A 24251-nucleotide genomic window follows, 5' to 3' on the forward strand; every position below is an offset into this window, starting at 1 on the left:
TGACTCTTATGCAGACCACTGACACTGTAGTGTTACTTACTGTATATGGTTGTGTTTGTATTGACAATGAAGTATTGTTCTGAAAAGCAGTTGATTGGTGTATTGTGTAAGCCTATTAGGGGAGGTGGGGCTAAGATTTAGCTGGTTATAATGTTATTCACCAGTGTTATGTGAGGTTGGGACGATGTTGCATAGACAGATCTGGCAGTGGGGCTGAGATGAGGAGTGGGTGGGTTCTACACCAGCCTTGGCTGGGTCGGGGAGTACAGAGGGAGGGAGGGAGGCTGCCCTGCCTGCCCATCTGCACCCAGTCAATTGTAGGTTGTAGCGCCGTGCAGAGAGACTCAAACTATGATAAATAATGAGAGCGGCGGATCCTGAAATAGCCGCCCCCCTCTTCTCTGCGGTCCACTCTTTGTGAAGCTCTCGTCCAGCCGTGAATTTCCAACTGCACCCTCCCTTCTGCCTCCTCCGTTCTGGTTAGCATCCCGGGCTAAATCTGTTGCCGTGTGCCTGTAATTAGGTCCTGTGTTGGAAAGAGCTCCATACACGAGCTAGGCTATACACGACTAGGCTATACACACTGGCAGCTGGTTGGCTGATGGGAGAAAGAAAACAACACACTACAGCCTCTGGGGAGTGACAGGGGGGGAGACCATTGTCTGATCAGGTGATCAATCGAAGGTCAGAGTTTAAAGGTGTCTGCAATACATTTATATAGAAGAAGCTAATCTAGATATTTCTCTCTCTTTCATTTTCTCCCTCCCTCCCTCCCTCCCTCCCTCCCTCCCTCCCTCCCTCCCTCCCTCCCTCCCTCCCTCCCTTCCCCCCTCCCTCCCTCCCTCCCTCCCTCCCCTAGTTCGCCACCCTTGAGTCTAAAGTAGGCAGTCGGCTGTGTGTGTGTTAAAGACTTAGTGAGCTGGAAGAGCTTTTTACTTGCTATATAAAAATATCTGAGTGAAATTACCTCCGTTCTCCATCCGCCCATGGAAGGGAAGGGGGCTAGCTAGTTAATGCTGTATAAAACACAGGCATTCAGGAGCGATTCCATTCCCCTCAATAGTGAATCATAAATTGCATTAGAGAGCAGCACACACCCCATACTGTGTCATACTGAACACTACAGGCTACAGTCAGAAATGCCTATTACAGGACCTGGTGATGTTATCCTATAATTAACACTGGGTTAAATGCACTTGCCTCTTGACAGGTCGTCGTTGCTCGGAAAATATAAATTCTGTATTGCAGGGTATAGGAGATGTTATGGTGTGCCCAAGGTTGCAGACAGACAGACAAAGGGCCAACAGAGCGTGGTTCTGAGATGTGACGACGTAACTTTAACAAGGTGTCCTCCTGTCTGTCTACAGAAATCTTGTCCTCTCTGTGTACTAGCCACAACGTAGACAGTAAATAGAACATGTGAACTGCAAGTACACATAAAAAAAAAACGATCACGTGAAATCACATTTGCAGTTTCACATGTAAGAAATTGGCCTGATCAACTCTATGCGAAGGAGATGTGTCGCGCTGCATGAGGCAAATGGTGGTCACACCAGATACTGACTGGTTTTCTGATCCACGCCCCTATCTTTTTTTTTAAAGATATGCAAATCTCTATTTCCAGTCATGTGAAATCCATAAATTAGGGCCTAATGAATTTATTTCAATTTAATGATTTCCTTATATGAACCTTAACTCAGTAAAATATTTTGTTCAGTGTAAGAACCTGAACAACTTCATAGTTAAGAACACTACAACAATATGGAAGAAAATGAAACATATTCTACAAGAACCAGTATCACTTCTTTTTTGAACAATCTTTGGAGAGCTTTTCAGAATTCACAGATAAAGTGGTCCACATGGAAAACTCAAGGCATAGAAATAGTAAATTACTTGGTAACAGGAAATACATTGATTTCCATGACATAATTAAAAAGTAATTCTGGACTGACCAATGTAGATAGTTTCAAATACATGAAATATTTTGGGCATCAGAGCAACCTTGAATCTTATTTGAGTTGTAAAATTTCTTCTCGCATCTATGTGCTCTCCTCCTCTCACCTTTCCCTTTCTTCCTGTATGCGCAATGGACGGAGAACCCCGCTGGCTGAATGGAAGTGGAGAGTATATCCGGAGAGAGCCATTATTCCCTGAAACATAGTATGTTACAGTCCCTGATGTCTCTCTGGATGGCCCTGAACTTGTGTACTTTTTTGTCCAGGGACTGAACGTTAGCGAGTAATATACTCAGAAGCGGTAGATGGTATGCACGCCTCCTGAGTCTGACTAAAATCGCACTCCTTATTTCTCAGTGATGGCGTCTTGGAGCAGCCCCTGCGATGAATGGAATTTGAATTTGGAATTTTCTGGCTTCCACAAATAGTCTACAAGCCACTGATACAGACCTTAGGAACATCTACATTTTTAAAAGTATAATAAATCCATGTAATATAGCCTACACCTTCACAATAAATCCATTATTTATTTTAGACAGGTCTAAAGAAACATGATATGAAGAAAATGTAGTCTATTTCAGAAGAACAGAATAGCATGAGTTGTCCTTATGTTAGGTCCTGATCTGGCTATGCCATATGGCTGTCGGCTACGCTAGTTATTTTAGCAGACCAGATTTGCTTAGAATTCCGTGGCATTATTTTATATTATTTTATAGTATGAAGAATACAATTGAACAAAGCTGAATAAAATAGAAAGGATATTTTCTCCAAACGATTTGAGAGAGTGTGCACATGCAGCGATTCTGTGTTGAGCGGTTAGCAAAGAAATAGGTACTCCTATATGCTTAATTTAGAGTTATTAATGTAACTTTAGATGTTCTACAAATGTTAGGCTCCATGTTTTGATTTTTAATGCATTGTAAGGCTACATGATGCGACTCTAATGATGATTTGAAAAAAGTTACATTAAAGGCATGCGCTCTGCTTTGTTTTGTGTACAGGCTGCACACACTTCATCAGTCTCTCATTCACAATATGACAAGCACTTGATAATGCCTCAAATTTCCTGGCGGCTTCCACTTATTGTGGTCGTAATACCCACCCCAAAAAATCCATGCCTTTTGCAGCCTGTGGCCGTTGTGCCCTTGCGCTAAATATAATAATGATAATTGCCTTCTCCCTGAGTGCTGCGTGCTCCAAAGCACCTCTCACTCACATGGCTCTCCATCACGTGATCGGGCCTTTCTCACAGGCTACAAGTGAAGACAGACATATCGGGGACGCAACTATGTGCGTCCTTATCCAAATTCCGAGGTGCATATTGAACATATTGGAAGAACTGTTAACATTTACTTTTCGTCAGACAACAACATGAGTAGGACTAGGAAAAGCAAAAGCACTAGTCATTGTCAACCTACTATCCCACATAGTACAAAAGTTGACCTATTCTGTGCGAAATAAATATTCCAAACATAGTCTGGGACAGTTGTCGGATGTAATAGATCCCAAATAAATACATCCACTAACATAAAAAAAAAAACGTTTTTATGCAATGAGGCTGACGCAACAGATCAGAACGTTTAGCTTAAAATGCTGATAAACTATTTGGCTATTTCTTCACATTATAAGCGCAGCAATGCTATAAACACGAATGTTCCAGTAGCGCAAAAACACCATTACCAAAAGTGACCACAAATGTGATTACGAATGTAATGCCTTTATTAGAGGGACAATAGAGTGCTGAGTACCAGGCAGTTAGCACGTTTGGTAGGCGACTAATGACCATAAGCAGCATCAGAGCTTGGAGAAGCCTAATTACTGTGACTAAACGGTCACATGGAATTTGACTGCCTTCATGACTCGTGACCGCCGGTGTGGCGGTAATACAGTCACCATAACAGTCCTGGGTGAGTCAACATGTTTTTTTCTACTTGCACGCGCGTGTGCACACACACACTCACAAACACACAGAAATCAGTACAATGGACAGCCACATCTTATTTAGCTTACGTTGATTTGACTAAATCGTTTTTTGGTATCTTTTAGTTTTTACTATATTAGACTAAGCATAGGCGATTAGATGATGTTGAAATGTTTAAGTTGAAATGGTGCTAGAATAGTGGAGGAAGCGCCTGTTTACTTTGCAACTTGCGGTAACTCTCCGTGGTTCTAAATCAATAGATGTTTAGCAGTCTGAACATTTCGGGCCTTGCTGTAGGTCATGTAACTGTTTGTTACATGCAATATGTTTTGTGGACTTCACCAGACCACTGTTGCTCTCGGGTTTTGTGATGAAACAAAGGTGTGGTTGAATTTATTCTGCCACTGTGTCTTCTTATTGTCTAGGCCTAGACAGTATCACAGTGTCAAGTAATATGAACTAACAGGTTATAGTGTCACAGTGTCAAGGAATATGAACTAACAGGTTATAGAGCAAAAAACTAAGGTTAGTTGTAGCTGTTCATTGGTTTTTGTTTGAAAATGTGTGAATGTGTTTGTTTTTGGGATGAATGTAAACACATTGTCACACCCTTATCCGTTTCACCTGTCCTCGTTATTGTCTCCACCGCCTCCAGGTGTCTCTTCTTTCCCCCAGTGCATTTATCCCTGTGTTTCCTGTCTCTCTGTGCCAGTTCGTCTTGTATGTTTCCAAGTCAACCAGCGTTTTTCCCATTCTCCTGCTTTTTGCATTCTCCTTTTCTAGTCCTCCCGGTTTGGACCCTTGCCTGTTTCTGGACTTTGTACCCGCCTGCCTGACCATTCTGCCTGCCTTGACTTTGAGCCTGTTTGACACTCTGTATCTCCTGGACTCTGATCTGGTTTTGACCTTTTTGCCTGTCCACGACCATTCTCTTGCCTACCCCTTTGGATTAATAAACATTTTGAGACTCCAATCATCTGCCTCCTGTGTCTGCATTTGGGTCTCGCCTTGTGCCTTGATACAGATACTTTTCTACAAAGAGATGATATTGAATTAGGGCTGTCAAAGTTAATTAGTTAACTTTTTGTAATATTTATTTTATTGTGATTAGTCTCATTGTCTGTAAGCATTTCAAAATACACTGAAAACATCCAAAATACATAATCTATATAGCTAAAAACAAGAATGTGATGTCAGAATGTGATCTATACATTTTTCTTGATTTTGCTAAACGTTACTTTGGACAAAAGCAAGACATCAATATTATTGTAATGCTTTTTGTATAAAAAGCCTTAAATTACAGCTCAATTTGATCAAATTCAGAATTTGTGATTAATCGAAGCAAATCCTGTGATTATCTCAAATACATTTTAAATGTTTGACAGCCCTATTTTGAATTGGACAGTCAGTAATCTGAGATTGAGCGATATTAATACTAAATATACATTGAGAAACCCAGTGTTGGCCCCCCTGGACAAGACATTGGCTTGAGACCTGGGTTCTACTCTGGCTGGTTTGAAAAACACGTGAAATGTAGAATATCACGTGAAATGTTTGGAAAGCTCATGTGAAAAATCTATGTAAACCTTCACACGTGTCTGACTCATGTCAATTTCATACGTGTCAGACTTGTGATTACTTGTTTTTACGTGATTTGTTCATAAATGTTTGTTTATACTTGTCACGTTCTGACCTTAGTTCCTTTTTTATGTCTCTATTTTAGTTTGGTCAGGGCGTGAGTTGGGGTGGGCATTCTATGTTTTGTTCTATGTTTTGTATTTCTGTGTTTGGCCTGGTATGGTTCCCAATCAGAGGCAGCTGTAAATCGTTGTCTCTGATTGAGAACCATACTTAGGTAGCCTGTTCCCACCTGTGTTTGTGGGTAGTTGTTTCCTGTTTTGTGTTGTGTCACCTGATAGGACTGTTTCGTTTTTTCGTTGTTTCACCTTTGTTAGTTTGTGTTCAGTTTAATAAATTTAACATGGACACGTACCACGCTGCATTTTGGTCCGATCCTTCCTATTCCTCATCAGACGAGGACGAAGATCGTTACAATACTATTTTTTCTTATTGCGTTTTTATGTGTTTTTTTTCATGTTTCATTTTTTGTTGTTAGGGAAGTAGCCACTCCTCGCTCTCCTCGCCTGGCTATTTTAACAGCTCTCCACAGCTAACCCACAATCATATTCACTGACCAGTCCAGCCCTCTCCTCAACCATAATCATTATGTAGGATATTGATAGTCAACGCTGATGATTATGTACTGAATCTATATTATATTGTCCCCACATGTGGCCACTCAATCTGGAAAACCGTAAGCAAGTAATCATGGGTAACTACTGGACAAGTCTGTTTTGATAATGCCCGAGGTAGAGGTGAAGTCCCGGCTGACTGACCGACAACTGCCCTGGTTTTATTACTGGTTTATTCTTTATTTTTAAGCTTCATTTACTTCTTATTACTTATTGCGTTCCACAATAACCCCTTCATGCTCAGAATGAAAAAGATTCTGTGGATCCACCTTGTACTGTCTGTATATGCTCAATATCATGGGTGCGACACTAACTGCACGAGACGGTAAAGAAAATATTGCAACCCCTTTCTACAGGGTGTATTCGAGTTCTGTTAACCCCCGCATCTTTTAATCAGAAATATGAAGAAAAAAAATGTTTTGGCTATCAGACACTTTCCTCTTTTCTGAAAAGTGTGTCTCGTTGATTTGTGCAGCTCTGAGAAGATTTGATGAGATAGAGATGCTCTGAAAAAAGCTCACCTCTCCTCCTGTTTCTTAACCACAGCAACGAGGTGATGGCACAGTGAGTCCTGATAACAAACACTATAACCTTTAGAGATCTCTCTATTAACCCAGACTCACATCCTGTCTCCCCAATCACATAAGATCATTCTCTTACAGAGAACTAAGAAAATAACCCCATGAGAGTTGAAAGAGTGAATGAGTATTATTATAACAATGTTGGGGACTACTAATTCAAGTAATACAATAAATGTTTCACGATTGTCAAGGTGTTGAAGTCACATACAGTTTAAAAGAAGCAGTTCACCTTATTCATAAGACACAGACAGTATACTCCCCTTGTCTGGAGAGGGGAGTTATCTTGGTCTGTCAATCACAAGACTATGGGAGGGGCATGGTCCCTGGTCCCCATTGCCTGTGGTTCAGTAATAGGGCATACTTATGAAAATACCATGTTTGTCACATTGTATATCTAAATACTGTACATTAACTCATGTCCATACATTCAAATAACTCCAGCCTGGTATATATACTGTATATTCTCTCAACACAATGCAATGACAGGGTTAAGTTGATACAAGTGCTCCCTCCCTCCCATCCTTATCCTGCCTCCCTCTGTTCTCTCCCTCCCTCCTGCAGCTGCCCAACCAACCCCTCCTCCAGCTACAGGGTGGGTAGGATGTATGTTGAGAGAGGAGCTCTGTGAAAGTGTGTAGGAGAGGCTAAGAAAAACATTCCGGGCCTGGCAGGAATATCATTAGAGAGGAGGAGTGGAGGAACGGAGGGAGGGGGAGAACAAGGAAGAGAGAGAGAGAGAGAGTGCCAGGGCTGGTGGATGGATGGGTGGGGGGTGAGGCAGGTGAGGGTGTGGATGCAGGGGGGTGAGGTAATAACTTGGGGAGAGAGTGTGTTTGGTGAGATCACATTCCTCTCCCTGTCTTGTCATGCCATTGATTTTGGGCCTGGCTGGGAGAGTGAGGGAGGGAAAGAGAGCTGCTGGTGTGAACCAGTCCGACCACGCCAGGGGTGTAGCCTTGGCATTGCCTCAATGAGAACTGTTTCGTCTCTATCCTACCCCTCCCTCTCTCTACCCCCCTATCACTACTCCCCCCCTTTTGCTCTCTCTACCTCTCTCCACCTCTCTCTCTCTCCACCTCTCTCTCTCTTCACCTCTCTCTCTCTCCACCTCTCTCTCTCTCTCTCTCTCTCCACCTCTCTCTCTCTCTCTCTCCACCTCTCTCTCTCTCTCCACCTCTCTCTCTCTCTACCTCTCTCTCTCTCTCCACCTCTCTCTCTCTCTCTCTCTCTCTCTCTCTCTCTCTCTCTCTCTACCTCTCTACCTCTCTACCTCTATCTCTCTCTCTACCTCTCTCTCTCTCTACCTCTCTCTCTCTCTACCTCTCTCTCTCTCTCTCTCTCTCTCTCTCTCTCTCTCTACCTCTCTCTCTCTACCTCTACCTCTCTCTCTCTCTCTACCTCTCTCTCCACCTCTCTCTCCACCTCTCATTTTTTATAGGTGTGACATTGGTTTCCTAGCCAGACTTTGCTCGTGGTGGTGGATAAGGGCCTGTTTTGCCAGTTCTATGGAGACTATGGGACAATGTCTATGGCACATACCAGTACACATTGTTGCTTGGCATGGATGTGAATTGTACTGCTTTCACCCCTTCTCCAATAGCAACAAACCCTGGATAGCGTTAGGGCACCTAGTCGCGGAAGAGGGAGCTGGGGGAGAGGGAGCTGGGTGTGTTCCACTTGACATGTGTATTGGTTAAGGAAGAGGTTGTGGGCTTTGTCATCTTGACTCTATAACTAGTGCCACAGGATAGAGACACCTCTGTGAAACTCATAGCCAACTTCGGAATGACATAGCCAACTTAGGAAAGATATGTTTTTCAGAAAAAAATAGACAGACAACTCCATACATTTCTGAATAAAACAAAGCCTAATTAGCCCACATTCTAAAAACACTTCCAGAAGAGTCTGGCTTTTTACAAGTGTACATTGTGTGATCTCCAGAATTATTAAGCCTATAGCACCCACATGGAATAGTGAACCTGACCTGAACTGTATGTACACACCCATACTGTAATCCTCTCTTCCTTGACATGACACTTGTCATACTGTAACTATCAACCACATAGTTTAATTATGTGAATTAAAGTTGCCCCAATGGTGGCAGGTTGTCTGACTATGATAAGAATGTAGACACAGCGCTTCACAGGTAATGCCATCCTTAACGGCAGGTTGTTTAAATACACTATGCTGTCAGTCTCAGGTGAGTGCAGGAGTCAGATGATGCCAGGTGAGGCCAGGGGCAAGGTGGGACCGGACAGTTGGCAGATATGGGAGAGAAGCCGGGAGCAGGGTGTTTGCCTTGGGTGTGTCTCAATAAGACAACATCCTTACTCTCACCCACCCTTATTTTATACCCTACCATCACCCTACCCCTCACCCACCTACCTACCCTTACCTTATACCCTACACTCACATTACCCCTATGAACTCCCTACCCCTCAAAGACTGGGCTAACTGAGAAAGAGAGCATTTTAAAAGTCTATTCTCTGTGCAGTTATTATCTTTTGGTTGTGATCGGTAATTGAAAAGCCAACAGAGATTAGACAGGAGACCCTGCTTAGGGGTTTTAGGTTAATCTGTGTAGTGGAGTAGGAGCACCGGTAATTGCGTTGTTTTAAATGACTGTGATGAGAGGGACTCATGACATTTTCAATGATGTTTCACACTTAAATGACTGTGATGAGAGGGACTCATTACATTTTCAATGATGTTTCACACTTAAATGACTGTGATGAGAGGGACTCATTACATTTTCAATGATGTTTCACACTTAAATGACTGTGATGAGAGGGACTCATTACATTTTCAATGATGTTTCACACTTAAATGACTGAATTTTGGAAATGTATTCGTAGAAGTTACAACAAGCAACAATTAGGATAATAAACAGATAATAATACACAGCACACCTGTGCCCAGATTCACAAAACCTTCTTAAGAAGAAATGTCTTCTTAACTGCCCTTTTGTCCTGAACTATAGACTTTAGAAGAAAGTTAACCAAAGTTGCTATTCATCAAAAAGGTTATTGGAAATGTTCTTGAGCTATTTCTTATGTTTTTGCTTCAGCAAACATTTAAGAAGATATGAGATTCTTGAAAATAAAGTTATTGAAAATGTTCTTAATTCCAAGATAGCTAAACCCTTGTCTTAAACTTCATCTGAAAGTTTCAGTATTGATTATTTTAAACCCAAGATGGAACGGTCATCGTTGCATGAAGAAGTGGACCAAAGCGCAGCATGGTAAGTGTTCATGATTTATTCTCAAAAAACACTTGAACAAAGTAACAAAGAGCAAAACGACAACAAACAGTTCTGTCAGGTGCAGAAACACAAAATAACTACCCACAAAACACAGGTGGGAAAATGCTCCCTAAGTATGGTTCCCAATCAGAGACAACGATAGACAGCTGTCCCTGATTGAGAACCATACCCAGCCAAAACAAAGAAATACCAAAACATAGAAAAATGAACATAGAATGCCCACCCAAATCACACCCTGACCAAACCAAAATAGAGACATGAAAAGCTCTCTTAGGTCAGGGCGTGACACAAGAACATGTTTTATGTTTTACAGTCATCTCAGTAAGAAATATGCTAGCATGATCGCCATTGATTGCTAGATAAGAAGATTTGTAAGAAATTTGAGAAGTTCGTAAGAAAATCATTAAATCTTGATATTGTTGAGAAACTGCTCTTACGTACTATCTTATGAAGCTTCTTAAGTTTTTGCATTTTCTAAGGTAACCAATGAAAACCAAACATCTGGTTTTGGGGCCATTCAATTTCAGTGCCCAACCTGATAGGGCCTCTCCCTTATCCTCTGTGCTTTGCGAGGATAATACAGTGAGACATAAGATAGGTTTCCTTCCAATTGGCAACAGATTTTCACGTGAATATTCAAAACTCTGCATTAAGAAAACATGCAAATATTTCCACCAAACAGACTTGACGTAGTGCACACAAAATGTAGTGCACACAAAATGTAGTGCACACACATTTTCAACTCTACCGACTCTGTGTTACGTACGCTCTAGCCAACAGCTTGTTGTGCGGGTACGCTAGTCTACATGATGAGATTATTATGGATAAGAGCAAGATTTTTTATGTTTGTCATTCGGAAGTTAAGCACCAATCACCATGTCACCAGAATAAGGCCCTTGATATTTATTGGAAGGAGCATCAGGCTCATCGTCGTGCACCTTTCACCACCCTGTGCAGTTCCTCATCATTTATTTTATCGGTAGCCTAATAAACTGCATGGTTTCCTGACTCGTAGTGGGAGGACCACACACCATATAATCGCGTATCTCCAAGTTTACTTTGATATGATGGTTATTAAATCGATATTTGCGCAGAAAGGCGTTTCCACCACCATTTCTCGCGTAATACATTTTACATATACAAAAAGATCCCACCATGTCCAACAAACAAATGATCTGTTGGCAATTATAGAATTGTACCGGAACTTCCTGATTCCATCACAGCTGATTTTTTTTGTATACGGTATGACTTTGCTCGCATAAAAACTGTGGATGGAAACGTGGTTACAGATGTCATTTTACAAATGAATCAAAAGACACATTCCAAATTTACAAAATGAAAAAAATGAAGCAAAGATTTGTCACGTACTATTGTATTATTTATATACTTGTAAAATGAAATGCAATTTTGGGAGATCTTAAAACACATCACTTCATATCATTCCATAAAGTCTAAGGCCGTCCTCAGTTGACCCAAGGAATAACTGCCAAAATAAAGGTAACACCAACATAACACGTCAGTGCAGTGCAGTCAAAAACGTGATTTTCTTGTGTTTTATAAACAGTATACAGTATTTCCACACAATAAGGTTGGACTAATACTGTGAAGTTGTAAAAATACTGATAATGCCCTTTAACTCCCCAATTTCGTAATATCCAATTACAATCTTGTCTCATCGCTGGAACATGGGAGAGGCAACGGTCAACTTATGCGACCCCAGAAACATCTGACCCGCCAAACTTATCACCTGCCGGCTTAACCCGGAAGCCAGCTGCACCAATGTGTCGGAGGAAACACCGGTCAACTCAGGACTGAAGTCAGCCTGCAGGCACCCAGCCCGCCACAAGGAGTCGCTAGAGCGGAATGAGCCAAGTAAAGCCCCCCTGGCCATAACCTCTCCTATGATGAGAGGATGATTCTGGGCCAATTGTGCACCGCCCTATGCGACTCCCAGTCGAGGCCAAACGACTCCACCAATAAGTTTGTTTTCAGTTTTCTCCTCCCCACTAAGACCAGTCTCAGACAAATTCTTGCTTGAGAAATTTCTCTTTGCTAAGAAGCTTGTATCTTTTTTACAATTTTAAATAAAATCAATCGCAGTAAGGCCTTAATTGATACGCAGAAATGATTTGATATTGAGATAAAAACGGCTGCATTGGACCTTTTAATAGGGCGTTGGTCGCTTCAATAGACCTGAGCATAGATTCTACAAGTGTCTGGAACTCTATTGAGGGAAGCGACACCAGACTTCCACGAGAAATTCCATAATTTGGTGTTTTGTTGATGGTGGTGGAAAACTATGTTTCAGGTGCTGCTCCAGAATCTCTCATGAGTGGCCTCCCGAGTGGTGCAGCAGGTAAAAGCACTGCATCGCAGTGCTAGAGGCGGTACTACAGATCCGGGTTCGATCCCGTGCTGTGACGCAACTGGGAGACCCATGAGGCGGCGTACAATTGGCCCAGCGTCGTCCTGGTTAGGGGCGGGTTTGGCGGGCTGGGATGCCCTTGTCCAATCACGCTCTAGCAACTCCTTGTGGCGTCCGGGTGCATGCACTTCGATCGCCAGCTGTACTGTGTTTCCTCCGACACATTGGTGCGTCTGGCTTCCGGCAGTGTGTCAAGAAGCAGTGAGGCATGGCGGGGTTGTGTTTCGGAGGACCTTTACCTCTCCTGAGTCTGTACAGGAGTTGCAGCGATAGGACACGACTGTAACCAATTGGATATCAGAAAAAAGGGTAAAAAAAATATATATAAAAATAATATTACTATCTCCATGAGTGATTAATTCGGTTGAGATCTGCTGACTGAAACACACACACACACACCCTTTAAACCCCCTATGCACTTTTGAGACCCTTAATTAACTCAGGAACTACACCTGTGTGGAATCACCTGCTTTCAATATACTTTCTATCCCTCATTTACTCAAGTGTTTCCGTTATTTTGGCAGTTACCTGTATGTATACAATAGGTCTATAGTTGGCCTTGACATCACTGATCACACATTATTATGTTCTCATTACGTTTCTATAGAGCCTTCACAATGACGTGTGTGTTCTTTCCTGCTACCAGGCACCGACCGACACACACCAACCCACACCCAACACACACACACACACTCAGATAGCCCACCACACCACAGCACACACCCTGACCCAACACACTGAGGTAGGTAGCCCACTTATCCCATTCTCTGTTCTTTACTTTTGTAATTATATAGCTTAATACCTGGTGGCAAAGGTATTGTCTTGAGGCCTTGCCATCTCTGTTAAGAGGTTAATGCCCCAGCCCCGGCATCAATTCCAACAGCCTTAATAACCCCAAACCCAAGCTCAGTCCCAGTTCTAGACCCCGTCCAAGATGATACTGTATAAGCCCAAGTCACAGTCCCAGTTCCATAGCCCAAATCCCAAACCAAAAACAAGTTATAGTCCCAGCCCCAGCCCCATGCAGGTAATGTGTGAGCCCTAGCCAAGGACCAGGTTAGTTACCAAGCTTTGCCTGTGTGTGTGTCACTCCGCTCAGCACAGCACAGGTGGACATGTGGGGAACGCTGCCAAATACTTTTGGTTTAGAGGGAGGGAGGGGTGTTGGTTGTTGGGTGGGTGTGCACTTTTGTTTTGTCTTTTTTATGTAACAGTTTGGTGGTAAGGTTAATTTTCCTCTCCCTGCCGAAGGTGACACACCTTCAGTGAAAATTTGATCTCTTCTATCTTCTCTTACTCACTCTCTCTCTCTATATATCTCTCTCTCACTTGTGCATGCCTGCCACAGAGGACAGGACTCTGCTTCCTGACAGACAGGGACCGAGAGTAGAGTGAGAAGAAGAAACTGAAATACAAAAACACCTGTCTGTGTTAAAAGGTCAGTAACTCTCTTTCTGTTTTTTTTCTTCTCATTTCAGTCTCATGTTTTTTTAAATTAGTTCTCACAGACTCATTAGTAAATATTTCTAGTGGAGAGATTGTAGTGCTATTCAATATTCATGTATCATGCATGGTATACCCTCAGGGTTAGTTACATACTGTACATTATAGGGTCTGCAGTGCATACCGACTCATCTACTATGTGCTTTGCCTCGGTATCAAGTCACTACTCCTTTCCTACACACGGACAGAGTGAGTGCATTTCAATCAGTTCAACATGCTTTCAAATGTTTCCAAAGTGTGACTTTCTAGTAAAGGAGAGGCTAGGAGAGACTTGGACAACTTTGCTAAAAAAAAAAAGTCTCACTGTATTTCGGAAGCCATTCAAATGATGAGGACTTTATGAATAGATTGCAATGCACTAAATCTGGCATTGTGTGTGTTTTTTTATTGACAGAAGTACGCAATGACTTAATAATTACACAATTAAATCATGCACATGAATGTCTTTTTGTGTAACATGATAACCTGGCATGACATTTTCTTATTGTCGTTATACTTCCTCAAGAGCATACTTGAATGGTTTTAACAAATAGGTGACACACTACATTAAGACAATGACAGGATACCAATTTGGAATTATTTATTCAAAATGTTATTTCAGGGAAACATTCTATACAGTTGGAGTTATATGTCCATGACATCAAATGAACAGATTTTACATCAAATAAATCTCTCATTGCCCAAAAACAGCTAGAATCCAACCTGCTCACAATTGTCAAGGCCAGAGATATCTATACATGGTTATATAAGGTGTGAATCGAAAGTGGACCATCACACTCTCCCAAAAGCAGTGAGTGGGTGGGTGGGTGCTTGCGTGTAGTCTTTTGTTACGGCATACCGGTTACTTGTTCACAAACATTTTGGGAATAGCCTCCCTCCCCTCTATTTGCACAGCTCTAGTGTGGTGTGTGGGAATGCAACAGGCAGTGCAACAGGCAGTGCAATAGGCAGTGCAACACAATGCCCAGGCATTCAGTATCTAGACTCTAGAGTGAGTGTGGTGCCAACATCACACATGGTAACAGCACTGCCTCTTTCTCTCGTTCTCCCCTGGTGCTGTGACTCAAAATCACAATATTTTTACTATCATGTCAAGTCTCTTCATGTTCAGTCGGTTAGTGCTACTGCAGGACTCGACATTAATCCTTGTCCTCTTGCCCGGGGCAAGTAAAAAACGATCAGGCTAAAATCACAATATCACACAATTAGGCTACTCCGATCAGAATCAGATCAAAGTGTCCTCCCAATCTCTGCACAGCACATCGGAGTATAATTATTGTAGGCCTGCATTGACAGGCACAAGCGATCTTTCAATCATGCAGTCAGTCGCAAGATGTGTTATTGGATCAAAGCAAGCCGCATTTACACATTTGTTGATAATAATTGCTAGGGCGTTGTTTGCCCAGTTATATAAAATGTTTGGTCGGCAATGAAAATCCTGGAAAAGTAATGTACTCATGTATAACCACAAATGGCCAACATTCAGTTGATAGGGGTGCGCAGTTGATGAAACCAATGCTGCACACTCCAGTTGTAAAACCGTCTCTCAAGCACTCAAAATTGGCTAGGATACTCATCTATTCAATAGTTACAAAGTTAAAAAACATTCATAAAGTAGCCTAATTTACAAGGAACACTTATGCTGTCGTAACCTTACAAATAGATAAACATCTTAGTTAGCTACCTCGTCCACCTCAGCCATTTGTTCCCTAGTTCATTGAATGAGGGAATTATTTCATAAAGACCATAACAAGTATTTGGTTGTAATTATAATGTTGCAGAGCAAACCAACCCTCGTCCAGGAGATTCCAGGAGAGCAATGTGGTGTGCAGGCTTTTGCTCCAGACCAGCTCGAACACACCACATTGTAAAAAAAAAAATCAGCTGCACAACAGGACCTTGAAAAGCTGACTGCTGTGTTGGAGCAGAGTTGTACAACAAGCGTGCACACCCGGTAGCTCTCCAGATTAAGGTTTGACAGACCACACCGGTTTTATACAGTAGCCTATCAGAGCAGTATTTTACTTTATAGGGGGATAAGTGCCTAAAGAATGGCAGGAGATACAATACATGGGATCAGAGAGCAGCAGCCTTCCATAGTCAATACCAGTGATAATAATGAAGGTTATTTTGTGAAGTTGTCCTTGCATCTTACAACACAATATTCAGTCACCTTACCCTTTTTTTTCCATTTTTTTTCTCCATTTTTGTACAAGTGACTAGCTTTCAGACAAGTAAACAATCTGTCCTACTTGTCTAAAGGACAAGTAGGACAAGTGTCTAAAGGACAAGTGGCTGAAACAGTTTGTGTCAAGACCTGTACTGTAAATGGCACATAATAGCTGCATGGTAGAATAAGAGTAATGCAGTATGGGAAGAAAGACGGGCTCCCGTAGGCCTACCACTGTCCCATCTCTGCACTGTGTGAGTGTGTGATCGTGAGCGTATGTGTGAGTACGATCCTCCTCCTCCACCACAGCGTGGACACAGGTTGTGTGTGTGTGTGTGTGGATGTGTGTGTGTGTGTGTGTGTGTGTGTGTGTGTGTGTGTGTGTGTGTGTGTGTGTGTGTGTGTGTGTGTGTGTGTGTGTGTGTGTGTGTGTGTGTGTGTGTGTGTGTGAGAGAGTGAGTAAACAGCCATCACAGAGCAGAGCAGCTGAATAGAGGGTGGGAGGAGGCTTGTAAGAGGGTATCGTGGGTGGGAGGCCTGATCCGTGCCAAAAAAGCAAGTTTGGGGGATTTGTGTACTTTGTGTTACTCACGAACAAACGCCTTTCTTAAACCTTCAGGCATGCACTCACACACCCAGAGGTCTCTCCTTCTTTCTTTCTCTTCCCCTTCCCCCTCTCTCCTTCTTTCTTTCTCTTTCATTTCCCTCTCTCACTCCTTCTTTCTTTCTCTTTCCTTTCCCTCTCTCTCCTTCTTTCTTTCTATTTCCTCTCTCTCTCTCTCTCTCTCTCTCTCTCTCTCTCTTAATCAATCACGTGAGATTGTCCTCAACTAACCCTGTCTTTTCCCCAATGATAAAGGCATCTAAGATTGTACTTGGTAATAGACAACTGTGAACCAAGACTGTCTTTATAGTATGGTAAAATAATGGTATTGGCTTAAGATTGGTATTGACATTTACAGTAAACTACTTATAATAATTTTAACTGCAGTAGAATTTCAAACTCCAAATATATATGACATCTAAAGATCTTCTTGAATGTCTCCTTTATTGAAACACAAATCATTCTGTATCTGACGTGATAGTGATACTGTAAGTCCTTGAGAAGAGTTAGTTATATGTAGGTGTTTCCTGTGAGGCCAACCGAGCTCATCAAAAATAGTCCTGGTAACCACTGGCAACCCCTTGAGCAGAGCTCACTTTCCACCTCTCCTATCTTTCCTCCCTCCACTAAATTACACAAATACCTTCACAGGCACGACTCTCAGACGATCAAGTAAAATGAACTCAAAGTGAATTAACAAAGACAACAACAGATGTAGAATGTTAAGATTAGAGACATTTATTTATTTATCTTTTTTGTCCAGGGACAGAACAGAAACAGAAAATTAGACCACATTAATTTCGGAATGCCTTTCAAAGATCTGGGTTGAAGAAGTGGGTCCACCCACCTGTGCGATGCGGGTAGGGGATGGCAGTTTAAAGAAGACATGAGTGTGTGGGTTAGCATTGCTCTGTAGCGTGCTGTACTTCGGAAGGCTGCATTGATCCACCCACCCACCCCAGACGCACAGCAGCTTGTGTGGTTCATGAAAGCACATTACTGTACATTCTCATGCTCAGAGAGGACATGGTCACAGTCTGAAGATAGATACAGTAATGTACAAGATGATCCAGTAGACTCACACAAGATGGCCCAACATGTACAGTAACTGATAGACCTAAAGCAACTGAAGGCATACTGTGTGTGAATGCTTGTTTTAGAGTGTGTGTGTGTGTGTGTGTGCGGGAGGGGGGGCTATGTGCGTGTGTGTGTTCATGCTTGTACATGCATGGATGTCTGTGTGTATGTGTGTGTGTAAATCCGCGCAGCTGTGTATTCATATTTTTTTGTCCGTCTGTCTATGTCTTTCTTTCTGTATGTGTGTACCTGTCTCTGTGTGTATGTTCCGTAGTTGTGTGTGTGCCTTGGTGTGACAGCCATCTGTCTCCCTTGCCCTGCAGCCTGGCTGCTTTTAATTAGGAAGTGCCAGAGAGCCCCGGGGCAGACAGAGGTTCTCCCTACTCTCCTGTCCCTCCTCTCCTCTCCTCTCCTCTCCTCTCCTCTCCTCTCCTCTCCTCTCCTCTCCTCTCCTCTCCTCTCCTCTCCTCTCCTCTCCTCTCCTCCATGCCTCAGCATTGCCTCCCCCACGTTATCACCAACAGCGCCGGGAGATGTCCTCACACACATTAACGCACGCGAGTTCGCAGACACACACAGTGTAAACACACACACTTGTACACAAACGCTTTTATACAACTGCGACCACCTGTGAAATAATCCAGCCAAGGTAGTGCCACCTCTTTCTGGCTGGCTATGCTTTACCATGGCTGTGAATAGATGCTGTCTTACAGAATGTCTCTCAAGAGCATGCACAGTCTGTATGTACGCGCCGGTGCCTCCCCTCTGGCAGAAGCCTCCCGTCCAGATTAGGGTGTTCAGAAACAGACAAAACAAGAGGAACTCAAAGCCGAAAGAGATACATTATGTCAGCAGAAAAAAGCTCTGAACCTCAACTCACCCTGAATAGTGGGCCGCTCCCAGGTGAGCTGTCTATTGACCTTGTTGAAGTGTGTGTGTGTGTGTCTGTGTGTATGTTTGTCTGTGTCCTTGGACATGTTTTCTAAGGAGGTCTGCCTGGCTGGTGGAAGATGAGAGCGGGTCTATCTACAATGGGCATAATAGCTGGCAGAGATGAAATGTGGGGGTACCTCCACTGCCTCGGCCCTGTCTCCCTGCAGCTTCTTTCCCACAGCAACCTTGTCCTTCAGACAACAAGAGGCATAGGGTGAAGAGTGGAGGTTGTGGCAGGTGGGTGGATTGGGCGGGGAATGGTAAACTGACTGGCCTCTGGGTTAGTCTACTCTTACCCACAAAACAGCACAGACCCCTACAAGTCAAACAGAAACATACAGTTTTTGAATGACCTTATTGGTCTAAAAGGCCTTATCTCCCTTGAAATCAGTTAATGTTGTGGATGATCGAGATCGAGAAAGCCCTGTTTGCCTAACTAACTTTAGACTGTGCCTTTCTGCCAGCCCCTCCTCATGGGTAAGAGACATGGAGCCGATCTGGTGCTGAGTGATGAGTTCTCTGGCTGAGCTGTCATGCTGTGAACTCAGCGGGTGGCAGCAAACAGGTACACCAGTGCCCAACACTTACTCAGACCCAGTCTCCTGCCTCCTGCTCCTGAGCTGAGTGAGAACAGACTGCACAACGAACCCTGTAAGACAATTCAAACTGAGATAGACCAGTAGTTAATAACCCTTTACAGCATGTGAACTGTCTAGTGATAGAATTGCAGAGAAGTTGACATTTGATAACATTATGTATGTCATATGGAAATCCAACACTTCTGATGGTACAATGTTCAGTCTTTCCAGGATTCCGCAATTCTGTGATTGGAAATTGTCTTTTGCGAAATTGACAATTCCCCGCATATTATGTGAGGGCGTTGAAATTTCACCAATCACTGCACTATTTCTGCATAAAACAGTCAAATCATCGCAATATTATATTATAATGATCCATCACCGCAGTATAAAAAGAGGACTCACAATTTCAACCAATCACCGCACATTTACCCAATAAAATGGTTCAATCAAGCCACACGTCAACAACCTTTTTCCCCCTTCAGTGCATTTTTGCAATTTTTTACATATCTGTAAAATATTCAAGTTCTCAGATTTAAAATTAATAGATTTTAGATGTGTATTAAAATGGAGTTTGTCACGAAACACTATACACTGAGTGTACAAAACATTAAGAAAACTTGCTCTTTCCATGACTGACCAGGTGAATCCAAGTGAAAGCTATGATCCCTTATTGATGTCACTTGTTAAATCCACTTCAATCAGTGTAGGTGAAGGTTAAAAGAAGGATTTTTAAGCCTTGAGACTATTGCGACATGGATTATGTACAGTATGTGTGCCATTCAGAGGGTGAATGGACAAGAAAAAATATTTAAATGCCTTTGAGCGGGATATGGTAGTAGGTGCCAGGCTCACCGGTTAGTGTCAAGAACTGCAACGCTGCTGGGTTTTTCACGCTCAACAGTTTCCCACGTGTAGCAAGAATTGTCCGTCACTCAAAGGACATCCAGCCAACTTGACATAACTGTGGGAAGAGTCCCATGTCCCGCCGAATTGAGGCAGTTCTGAGGGCCTCAAAGTGGAGATTACAGCGTTTTAACTACTTTGCAGATATGAAACGAACAGACAATCATAATATCAGTCAAAAATATCCAATTCTCAGTTTATGCTACAAGACCAACTTTATAAGAGGTTTTAAAAATAGTTTTTTAAAATTCTATGACATACAGTAAGGAATTGATGGCAGAATAGATGGAGGCAGTTCAATGCATGATTAATATAATTCACCAATACATTTCTCAGTAGTCCCAAAAATATTGCTATCAGGTTGTAAATCACAGCCGGCCTCGTATGTTGTTTGCTGATTCCATTCGGGATGTTTCAGTTTTCGTGACTCAATATTTTGGACAAAAACAGATGAATGTAACTAAGGCTAGGAATGTAAATACAATACAAATTTGCAAAGGCAATGATCACAAGTCAGTCATAATGTGGCTAATAGGCTAGCATATCTATTTATTTGGCAAGCTAAAAACACGTAGCCTAGCGTTAGTTAGCTAGCTGCTAACTAGTCATGTCATGTCATTGGAGGAGTTGGATGAGTGAATGACTTTTTCCCCTTCAATATAGATTTTCGGTGGCTATGCACAGCTAGAGATGAAGGTGTCATTTGGTTAGCTAGCAAGAACTTGAATATCTGTTATCCAGTTAACAAATAGCAAATTCACTCTGGCTATGTGTGGAAAGCTATCATCAAAGCAAAGGGTGACTACTTTGAAGAATCTCAAATATAAAATACTGTATATTTTGATTTGTTTAACGCTTTTTTTGGTTACGACATGATTCCATATGTGTTATTTCATAGTATTGATGTCTTCACTCTTATTCTACAATGTAGAAAATAGTAAAAAATAAAGAAAAACCCTTGAATGAGCAGGTGTGTCTAAACCTTTGACTGGTACTGTATATTGATGTCACAGATGATTCCTTTGAATAGGTCTTTATTATAAAATGTATTATTTGTCACATTTGTCTGTGTAAAACCTTGCAGTGCTACTTTTTTCTCTGAGAGTGAGGCGGATATACACTACAGTTAAAAAGTCTGGGGTGACTTAGAAATGTCCTTGTTTTTGAAAGAAAAGCACATTTTTTGTCCATTAAAATAACATCAAATTGATCAGAAATAGAGTGCAGACATGTTGTAAATGACTACTGTAGCTGGAAACGGCTGATATTTTATGAAATATTTAAATAGGCGTACATTATCAGCAACCATCACTCCTGTCACGCCCTGATCTGTTTCACCTGTCTTTGTGATTGTCTCCACCCCCCTCCAGGTGTCGCCCATCTTCCCCATAATCCCCTGTGTATATATACTTGTGTTCTCTGTTTGTCTGTTGCCAGTTCGTCTTGTTTGTCAAGCTTACCTGTGTTTGTCCTGTCAGCTCATGTTTTTTTCCCAGACTCTCTTTTTCTCACACTCTCGCCCTCCTTGTCCTCTTGAGCTTCAGCCCTCTTCCTTCCCCTTGGATCACTCCAAGATCGCCTCATCACGCTGATGTCCGGGAGGGCTCTCACCTGGGCTACTGCCGTGTGGGAACAGCATCCAGCCATATGCGCTAGTCTGGAGGGGTTTGTGGGAGAAGTGAGGAAGGTCTTTGAAGCCCCGTTCTCCGGGCGAGAGGCCGCCGGAAGCTAATCCAGCTTCGGCAGGACTCCCGTAGTGTAGCTTTGGTGGTGGATTTTCGCAAGTTGGCAGCGGAGAGTGCTTGGAATCAAGAGGCGCTGTTCGATATGTTCCTGCACAGCGCCTAAGAGGAGGTCAAGGACGAGCTTGCAGCCCGAGAGTTACCTACGTAGCTCGATTCCCTCATCGCTTTGACCATCCGTATCGATGGGCGATTACGGGAATGAAGGCGGAAGAGGAACTTGGATTTCGCTCGCACACCCAGGGATCCCACCTTGCCTCCGATTCAACCCAGAAGCTCCCGACGGTCTCGTTGCCGAGAGGACCCAAGGCTTCCAGACCTACCCCGAGGGCTGCCGAAGACTGCCGAGACACCGCTTCCTGAGCCTATGTCACTAGGCAGAGCTGAGCTGTCGCCAGCGGAATGGCAATACAGGATCGTCATCTGTATTGTGGGACTCTTGGTCATTTCATGTCCTCTTGTCCTTTAAAGAAGCCAGGCTCACCGGTAGGATCAAGGACTCTGGTGGGCCATATGGAGAACGTTTCTGCTTCCCCTGCTCGCACCCCTTTTCATGAAATTCTGCTGTGGAGAAACCAGTCCAAAACTCTCCGGGTTCCCATTGAATCTGGGTCTGATGAGAGTTTTTTGGATGCCACCCTGGCATCCGAGCTGAACATCCCCACTCACCCACTACACCATTCCCATCCACCTACGGGTGTCAGGGAACCACAGCAAGGCTATCCAGTTCCTGCCCATCGAGTCCCCTCTGATTCCTGTGGTATTGGGATTCTACTGGCTCCAACGACACAATTCCCTCATTAACTGGTTTATTGGTGCCATCATGGGCTGGAGCCCATTCTGCCACGCCCATTGAATGAAGTCAGCACAACCTGACCCGGGATGTATTCCTGGGGGCTCGGAAGGTGCCCTGGACCTCTCCACCATTCCCGCGGAGCACCAGAACCTCCGGGAGGTGTTCAGCAAGGACCGGGCCATGTCGCTTCCACTGCACCGACCCTATGACTGCGGGATTTACCTTCTCCCTAGCACCACGCCGCCCCGGGGATGTCTGTACTCTTTATCGGGAGTGGAGACCAAGGCTATGGAAACCTACATTGTGGACTCCCTAGCTGCTGGATTTATCCATCCCTCTTCCTCTCCCACAGGTTTCTTCTTCATGGAGATAAAGGACAAGACCCTGCGCTCGTACAATGACTTCAGCAGACTCAACGACATTACGTTTAAGAACCGTTACCCACTACAACTCATCTCCTCGGCCTTCGAGCCGCTCCAGGGGGCCACTGTGTTTTCCAAGCTGGATCTACGGAACGCCTACCACCTGGTGCGGATACGAGAGGGGGACGAGTGGAAGACCTCCTCACCAATGCCCCTGCTATGTTCCAAGCTCTGGTGAAGGATGTTCTCCGTGACATGTTGAACTGGTTCGTCTTCATCTACATTGATGACATCCTCGTCTTCTCCTGCTCCACTCATGAACACGTGCTCCATGTCCGGCAGGTCCTTTAACACCTTCTGGAGAATCAGCTGTTTGTGAAGGCGGAGAAGTGTGAGTTCTATCGCTCCACCATCCTCTTTCTGGGTTACATCATCTCTGATGGGAGTGTCCAGATGGATCCCGGGAAGGTGAGAGCTGTGATGGATTGGCCTCAGCCTACGTCCAGGGTGCAGCTGATAACCGCATGTTAATTCCTGACACCGCTCCGAGGTCCTGGAGTGGGCCCACTCCTCCAGGTTGGTCTGCCACCAGGCCACCCGTCGGACCCTGGCCTTTGTACGACAACGCTTTTGGTGCACAGGACAAGACTCCTCAGGAAGCTTTGGCTGGTCTTCTCCAACCTCTGCCTGTCCCCCATCATACCTGGTCTCACATCTCCCTGGACTTTATCACAGGTCTTCCCCTATCTGATGGCAACACTGCCATCTTGACCGTGGTGGATTGGTTCTCTAAAGCCGCCCATTTCGTTCCTCTCCCCAAACTACCCTCTGCCAAGTAGACGGCACCCCTCAAGGTGCAGCACGTCTTCCGGATCCATGGACTGCCCATGGACATGGTCTCCGACTGGAGTCCTCAGTTCTCTTCTCAGTTCTGGAAGGCGATCTGCACCCTCATTGGGTCATCAGCCCTCCTCAAGACCACCTCCAGGTATCGATGACAAGCAGATCGCCATTGGACCCCGGCTTCCCTTTATCGTCTCGGGCAGAAGGTAAGGCTGTCCACCCGGGATCTGCACCTCCGGGTGAAGTCTCGTAAACTGTCCCTTCGGTTCATCGTCCCTTTCCCTGTCTCCAAGGTCATTAGCCCCTCTGCTAGCCTTCTAGGCAGAGTTGCAAAGAAAAAG

The 24251-nt window shown here is 43.6% G+C and overlaps 1 protein-coding gene across 1 annotated transcript in view; it reads left to right on the forward strand.

The window, feature by feature from the left end:
- The first annotated feature begins 13607 nt into the window (after positions 1-13607).
- Positions 13608-24251, forward strand: part of LOC129818882 (zinc finger and BTB domain-containing protein 7C-like) — a 28127-nt gene continuing 17483 nt past the window's right edge. The window contains exon 1 of the mRNA XM_055875189.1: positions 13608-13834. The gene's annotated coding sequence lies outside the window, so the exon portion shown is untranslated. The remainder of the gene's footprint in view (positions 13835-24251) is intronic.

Source organism: Salvelinus fontinalis, chromosome 21 (genome assembly GCF_029448725.1).
Source record: "Salvelinus fontinalis isolate EN_2023a chromosome 21, ASM2944872v1, whole genome shotgun sequence".
NCBI classification, from domain to species: Eukaryota; Metazoa; Chordata; class Actinopteri; order Salmoniformes; family Salmonidae; genus Salvelinus; species Salvelinus fontinalis.